Genomic DNA, 8,234 nt, shown 5'->3' with positions numbered 1-8,234 from the left:
TATATTGAGTTCAAGAAGTGTTTGGAAATGCTCTTAGGCCCATGCTGTCATTCTTGGGGCTGTCTTGTGCAGGGCCAAGAGCTGGAATCAATGATACTTGTGAATCCCTTCCAACTCAGAATATTCTATTATTCTGTGGATTCTGTCATTTCTGACTCTTTTTCTGTTGTGAATTTTCATGAATTTTGTAGCTGTTCTCCTCATTTTTTCTCTCTTTGCTTCCTTATTAGTAAGTTGTTATTTAAGGACACATTCAGAATATTTTCATAAAACTAAAATTAAAAATATTTTTCCTGATATATTTGCATAATTTTGCCAAAAGACAGGCTAAAATGCTGCAATTATATGTCTGTCACACAGTGTTTTTGATTGCCACTTCTCATGGCCAACACAGATGAAAGTAAAAACACCAAGTCTTCATTCTGTCCCTGTAGGCTCGACTTTCTCCTGGTCATCTGCTGTTGTCCATCTTCCTTTCTGTTTCACAAAACAGATCCTCACTCTTCACAAAATTTGTGAAAAGTCCTCACTACAAGTCTGAGATTACCTGTGCGTTTCCTACCTGTAGAAGACACTTTAGTCTTCAAGAACAACTGAGCCCATTGTTCCATGTGAGTGTATTGAAATACCGGGTGAACATGCACCCCCAAAGCAGCGTCTTCGAAGTCGGGATAAACAGCGAAGCAATGGATTAAACGCGTGTGTCACGGCGAAACGCTTCCCCGAAGACACCTGGGAATTCACATGAGACGCTCGAAGTCGTTGCCCGGGGACAACCGGGAGAGGGGAGGGCAGGAGAGCGGGGCCGCCGGGCCGGGGCTCGCTCAGGCCCGGCCTCCCTCAGGCGCGGCCGCCGCCGTCTCCCGGCAACGGCGAAACAGCAGCGGCGCGGGCGGCGCGGCGCGATCGCCCCCGGGCGGCGCGGGGGGCGCGGGGCCGAGGGCGGCTGGGCCCGGGGCAGTGAGCACCGATCACCGCCTGCAGCCCCGGGTCGGGGCGGGGGGCGCGGGGCCGAGGGCGGCTGGGCCCAGGGCAGTGAGCACCGATCACCGCCTGCAGCCCCCGGGTCGGGGCGGGCGTTGCGTTAGCGGCCGGAGCCCTCAGGCCGTGCCACACCTCCCCGGGGTCTGGCTCCTCGGCTCCTGTAAGTGAACTGAAAGCCAGGGGTCTGTAGACCTTCAAAGTAAGTTAAAGTTCTAACAGAATTGATTTTTTTAAATTTTTTTTTTAATTTTTTTTTTTTTTTTTTTTTGGTGATAGCATCCTTCCAGGATACCGGAAGATATTCCAGGTACCAGAAGAGAACTTACAGAAAGGATGGAGCAAGACTGTTTACAAGGGCATGCAGTGACAAGACAAGGAGGAATGGGTTTGAATTGAAAGAGAGTAGGTTTAAACTACATACTGGGAAAAAATTCTTTACTGTGAGGGTGGTGAGGCACTGGAACAGGTTGCCCAGGGAAGCTGTGGATGCCCATTCCTGGAGGTGTTCAAGGCCAGTTTGGATGAGGCTTTGAGAAACGTGGTCTAGCTGAAAGTGTGCCCTGCCCAGGGCAGGGGGGTTGGAACTAGATGATCTTCAAGATCACCTTCCAACCATCATTCTAAGATTCTACAATTTTTAAAGGCATACATTGAGGTTTCCTCCAACCACAACCAAAAGGCCCACTAAATACTTACTGTCTGCAAGATTTATATTAAAATTGTGATGTTTAATAACAGCTGAAGTGTATCAGGATGAACATAAATAAAATTTATACCCAGAGAAAGAATATCCTGCACCGAAGGGTTCCTCACACTATTTCATACTAGAAACTGGGAGTTTAGGAATTGGTGTCAGCAATGGGTGGATGCATTCAGCAGATAACTGTACCAGTACTTTTAGATGTGAACTGGGAAGTAAGAAACTGCAGTAAGGAAAGACCTGCCATAAGGAAATGTAGATGGTATAGGAAAAAGAATTTTATTTTAAAATCTAGATAGATAATATGGAAAAAGAAAAAAAAAACAGTTCAGGTGAGACAGGGAATTTTTGTGTGACAGTAGCATGAAAGGTATGAAATCTAAAATTCTATGGATTTGAGATGAGAATAAAAAAACCCCAGTTGGATACAGAAGTTTTCTCTGAAAGAATAATAACAGGTTATTAGGCTATTAGGGAGAAAACCTCACCTCATTTATTAATATTTCAAAGGTTTAGGGACTTTTGTAGACAGGAATTTCAAAGCAAAATATCGATCAGCTGATAGAGAAGCACTGTCTGTAGTATAGAACTCTTTTAAAATCTTTTTGGTTGTCTGAAATTATCATCTATATGAGATAGTCATGCAAGGTAAAGACATCTGCTTTCTATTGTTTATTGACAGTGTGCAAGATCACTTTCACATTTATTGATAGAAGCAACATTCCCTTTTTTAACTTCCTTTCATTTTTGTGATTTTTGTTGCCATTTTCTGATCATCTAATATTCTTCTAACACAATGAATGTCAACTTGGGCTTATTTATCCACTGCTGTCCTTACATTTGCAAATCTGCTACCTGCATATTTGTCTTAAACTGCAACAATGTCTTTTTTTTTTTTTTTTTTTACTGTTAACATAATAGAGCTTGGTAAATGAGAAGTTCAAATTAAACAATAGGACTACCCTTGCTGACATAACTGTCAAAATCATGAACGTGATAGTAACACATCTGAGACATTTCCAGGGTCGACAAAGAAATATGAGTACAATTTTGTACAAGACAGGAGAGGCTTCATCTGGGATGTTCAGCAGAGGTCATCCATGTTTTCAAAAGGACTTAAAAAACGCTTCTGAGGATGATCTTTCATAAGCAAAAATTCAGAAAAGGAAACAGCCAATACATTTCTTTGAAGAGGAAATTATTAATAGAAGCGGTTTCCATATCCCTATATTCTTACCAGGTCTTGGAAAAGTAAGGGCTAAACTTAGAGTTTATCTCATTTCCTGGGGTTCTACTTATGTTGCAGTGTTCTTTACTCATAATTCATATGTGTGTGTGTGTGTTTTGTGGTTGCTGTATTTTTTTTGGAAATTGAGTCCCTTTTACAGCCTGCAGAAACTCTTTTGTTGCCTTTGCTATGTCGTGTCACAGCCATTTTTCAGAACCTATTTATACTGTTTAAAATAACTTCATTTTCTGAAAAATGCCTCATACTCTTCAACTATACTTTAGTTAGCCAGATGGGGACATATGGCCATGTGTCTTCTTGGTCTTTTGCTTGTACATGCAGAAACTACATATTTGCAATGGTAAACTTTTTTACCAAGACAGGAAAAAACATAGGATTTCAGTATGTGCAGTGTGAGAAATCCTTTGATTAAGGTTGCAGTTTAGCATTCTTACAATAGACAGAGACTATTATATATGTAATATAAATATGTATTAAAACTATATTATTATAGATAATATTATATTATGTATATTTTATATACATTATTAATTGAAATAGAGATGAATTCTTTTTGCGTTCCATTTAGGATTTTTATTTGTTAAGAGCCTCTAATAATAAACCTCTAGTAATCTATAAAATTTTACTATAAGATATAATCATTATAATGTTTTACGATTTTTATTAAAACATTGTTCAATGAATAACATGCTGCTGGGACATGATTTTTCTTTCTAAAGCAATCCGAACACTTCAGTCAACAGCATACTTCTTCAGAAAGTTTGCAACATTTTTTTCTTGAGCATCTTTTTATGCAGATAAGTCCTTAATCATTCTGGCTGAATTTAGATACATATTTCTGTAGTTATTTAAGTCAAAAGAGGCCTTGTGGAAAGATCTTGACTAATTAGAGGATTGGGCAATTACCAGATGTGAAATTTAACAAGGTCAGGTGTCAGGGTCAGGACAACCCTGGATGTACGCACCGAAAGGGACCTGGAGGTGCTGGTCAGTGGGAAGGTGAACATGATCCAGCAGTGCCCTGGCAGCCAGGAGGGCCAACCCTGTCCTGGGGGACGTCAGGCACAGCATCACCAGCCAGGCAAGGGAGGGGATTGTCCTGATCTGCTCTGCACTGGGGCAGCCTCACCTCCAGTGCTGGGGGCAGTTGTGGGTGCCACAGTGTAAGAAAAATATTAAACTGTTAGAGGATGTCCAAAGGAGGTCCATGAGGATGGTGAAAGTCTGGAGAGGAAGCTGTGTGACAAGCAGCTGAGGTCACTCTTGTTCAGCCTGAAGGAGACCAAGAGGACGCCCCTCCACTCTCACCGGGAGAAATGGAGGGTCAGGCACTGATCACTTCTCTGTGGTGACCAGTGATAGGACCTGACGGAATGGCCTCAGGATGTGTCAAGGGAGATTTAGATTGAATATTAGGAAAAGTTTCTTCACTCAAGGCGTGGTTGGGCACTGGAACAGCTCCCCAGGGAAGCGGTCACAGAGCCAATCCTGACAGAGTTCAAGAAGCAATTGGACTCCCAGGCACATGGTGTGACTTTCGGGGTGGTGCTGTGCAGGGCCAGGAGTTGGACTCGATCCTGATGGGTCCCTTCCAACTCAGCATATTCTATGAGTCTACGTGGGAAATAAGGAATCACTTAGGAAAGCAGAAGAAAGGAGAATTCTTTAGGCTAACAAAGTGAAAACTGAGTGGGGATATGTTTGTTACCTTCAGATAGAGGAAGGGCATGATCAGAGGGCTGGAGCACCTGTCCTGTGCAGACAGGCTGAGAGTTGGTGGTTTTCAGCCTGGAGAAGAGAAGGCTCCAGGGAGACCTTAGAGCACTTCCAGTACCTGAAACGGGTCCACAGGAGAGCTGGACAGGAACTTTTACAAGGGCATGTAGGGATAGGGCATGGGGGAATGGCTTTAAACTATAAAAGTGTCAGTTTAGGTTAGATAGGCACTCAAAGGGTGGTGAGACTTTGGAACTAGTTGCCCAGAGAAGTTGTGGATCCATCACTGGAAATGTTCAAGGTCTGGTTGGATGGGAATTTGAGCAGCCTCATCTAGTGGAAGGTATCCTTGCCCACGGCAGCAGGGCTGGAATGAGATGATCTTTAAGGGGCTTTCCAACCAAACCATTCTAGGATTCTAAGTGTATTCTGATTCTATATATGTAAATCTATATGTGGAATCTATATAATATACTATAGAATATAGTAAATATATATTGTATAGTGTAAATGTTTTCATGCATGTCAGCAAAGAAAGTAATTGAAGTAACAACTTTTTTATGAGAGAGGTGGGAAAAAATAACTAAGGTTTTTAAGATAAAGTGTGATAGATGAGATTAAAATGATGCAGTGGCTGTGATGGGGAGGGGGACATGTCCACTCGTTCAGAATGTCTCTTTCCCCTGATGTCACCATGAAACTGATAGGAGGAAGGATTCATTTTAATTCATGTAGATTTTCACAGCTGGCTAAAATCGTAGGAGTGTCTTAATTTTTTACTAGTACTTCTTCCTAAGTCTTGCCTTCTGAATGGGAAGTGTCCTGCTATTATAGCTAAGATAATGGTTGTGTAACTGCTGTCTCTCATTTGGTTTAGATTAAGTCAATTTTTCTTTAGTCTGTTTCTCATGGGATGAGAGATTTCACTATGCATCTCAGACATTTAGAATCACACATGAAAACCTCCTCAGCTTGTCACAACGTGGATTCTCCAAGGATAGATCTTAGGTCTGATGTTATTTAATATGTTCATTATACTTTGGAAATTAGCAATAATATAGAAAAATAAAAATATTCTGGTGAGATTAAAATAATTTTGTTATAACTGAAGAAGACCTGTAGAAACTTCTGAGAGTTCTTCTGCAGTTTGGTGAACTGGTAACACCATGACAAATAAAATTCATTGTTGATGAAAGCAGTGTAATTTATACTGTTGGGAATACTTGGAACAATATACTCTTCAGCAGTATATCTAAATTAATTGTGATCGACTGAGAAAATGAACTGTTTACCATATGTGGATAACTTAGTGAAAATCTTTACTGAGGAAACTGGGTAAAAATAAATACCCTGAAAGTTTCAATGTCACTCGAATAAGTCAGTAGTGTCCTAGAATTGATTACAGTATTTCTTGTTAGGTATGTCATATCTGAGAAAGGTTTAACAGTCACAGAGGGACTCTGAGACAGGAAACATACATGTCTGGAAAAGCTATATGGAAAAAAATAATTAAGACAGCTTAGAAAGGAGGTAAATCAGAATGTGCAGTGGCTTAAAAGGAAGGTAAAAAAGATCAAGTCAAGGCATCTGTAAACTGAAGTTGTAATATAAGAACGAAGGGTTATTGTGTTGAATTGAATAACACATTTAAACTATTTACATATTTTTAAATATAAGGAGTAATTCCATATATTGTACACTTGAGAATTGGACCTGTGCTGTAGCATGTCTGACTAAGAATGAAGAGTAAAAGGATTAGGCGTTTATGTGGACAGTAAAAATAGCTACTATTGTTAGGAAGAACATAAAAACTTTAGGAGATCTAAACCTTGGTACTTTAGGGAAATAGAAACCCTGTAACAGATGGAAGAAATCTGACTTTTGGGATTAGTTTCATACATTTATCAGAAACATTTGTCTGTTGTTGTTCTGGAGGCTGGATACTGCTCAGCCATGTGGAAGACTTCTTATTCACAGAATCACAGAATGGGTCAGGTTGGAAGGGGCCACAGTGGTCACCTGGTCCAACCTCCCTGCTCAAGCAGGGCCATCCCAGAGCACATTGCACAGGATTGTGTCCAGATGGTTCTTGAATCTCTCCAGTGAGGGAGACTCCACACCCCCTCTGGACAATCTGTCCCAGTGCTTGATCACCTGCAGAGTAAAGAAACATTTCCTCATATTCAGGTTGAACTTCCTCATCCTTTTTTTTTTTTAATATACACATGCACACAGATAAAACCGTGGGCAAATTCAAAGGCCTTGACTTAATTGGTCTATCATATAATGTATTATTTTCATATGGCACGTATATCTGTATCTGCAGGAACTGAATATTAAATTATACCTGCTATCTCCTTTTAACTCTCTTGTTATATGAAACCAAGTTTTTTAATAGTGTGGTAATGCTTGCACTGTCATGACACACAAAGAAAGGGGAGTCTATTGATCCATATTTCAGGAGTTGGGCAGAAAAAAGATGAAAGAATTTGGGAGAAAGGAGTTTCAAGACTATTCTACATTGTTCTCTTAATTAAGACTAAGATATCTGAGAATGATGAGGATATTTTAGCTGGTATACAGAGAACATATTGGTTTATGGAGTCAAGAAACGAGTGAGATTGTTTGCTGATGATATGATTATCTTTTGATTCCATTGGAGGGCAGCAGTACTAGAATAAAAAATCAATTGAAATAATCAATGATAATGTCTGATTTATAGGCAATTTTCACTGTTATCACAAGGAAAAATAGTTTCTCTGAGACAAAAATAAACAGCTAGACTTCAATTAAACTTGCTCAACTAAGTTGATGTTATGTAATTATCACCTGTAAGGCAAAAAGAATTGTCATTATTTTCAGTAAGAACCTGAAAATTGTGGCTAGGTTGTAGTAACACAGATTGAGACTGTCTTAAAGCATTGGACTGTTAATTTGAAAAGTGGATCATGTCATAAACAACTGGTTAGAAGTTATTTCTAAATTCTTCTCTTTGCACTGCTTTTCCACAGGAGTAGTTGCTCTCAGCAAAGACCTTTGATTCCTTGACTAAGAGGCAAGTTCCACTGCTGGCTGTACCTTTGACTTATTCCTATTCTTTGACTCAGCTCTCTCAGTATGTGCAGGGTCCTAGCTTGTTGCATCTGTTATTTAAGGTTTTAGAAAACAGAAGATGCAAATGAAACAGGAAGTGTTTTCTAAATGCATTGTCTGTTTTAAATCCGGGAAATATTATGTTCTTTAAGTGTATGCAACAGGACTCTTATAGTGTCAAGGAAGTATTTATAAGACTTGAGTATTTTAAACAGAAAAACAATCAGAAAACTTTCCTCATATTTCAAAGTATGATTTATAGATTTTTTGTTAAAGCTCACTTGCTAGCCATCATCTCGTGTTTTTTTTAAAAAAAGTATAATGACTAGAAATAAGTGGGTATCTCAGATTTGAAATCTGAGAAACTATTCACACTGAGAACAGCAACTATTCACATTAAAGCATGACAGTAAAAATAAGTACAGGGATCAGAGCCATCATTATCTTATGATCTAGTACTTGGAGTCTGCTCCTCTGAGCAGGCATCTGCAG

The 8,234-nt window shown here is 39.7% G+C and overlaps 1 long non-coding RNA gene across 1 annotated transcript; it reads left to right on the top strand.

The window, feature by feature from the left end:
* The first annotated feature begins 1,026 nt into the window (after positions 1-1,026).
* LOC106856665 (uncharacterized) lies at positions 1,027-7,704 on the top strand. The gene is made up of 3 exons (XR_015798865.1): positions 1,027-1,144; positions 1,261-1,386; positions 7,661-7,704. It is a non-coding gene; the product is annotated as an uncharacterized LOC106856665 (long non-coding RNA).
* The last annotated feature ends 530 nt before the right edge of the window (positions 7,705-8,234 follow it).

Source organism: Sturnus vulgaris, chromosome 1, assembly GCF_052056855.1.
Source record: "Sturnus vulgaris isolate bStuVul1 chromosome 1, bStuVul1.hap1, whole genome shotgun sequence".
NCBI lineage: Eukaryota > Metazoa > Chordata > Aves > Passeriformes > Sturnidae > Sturnus > Sturnus vulgaris.
The sequence above is the reverse complement of the archived record's forward strand: the minus strand, read 5'-3'. Positions and strand labels throughout refer to the sequence as shown.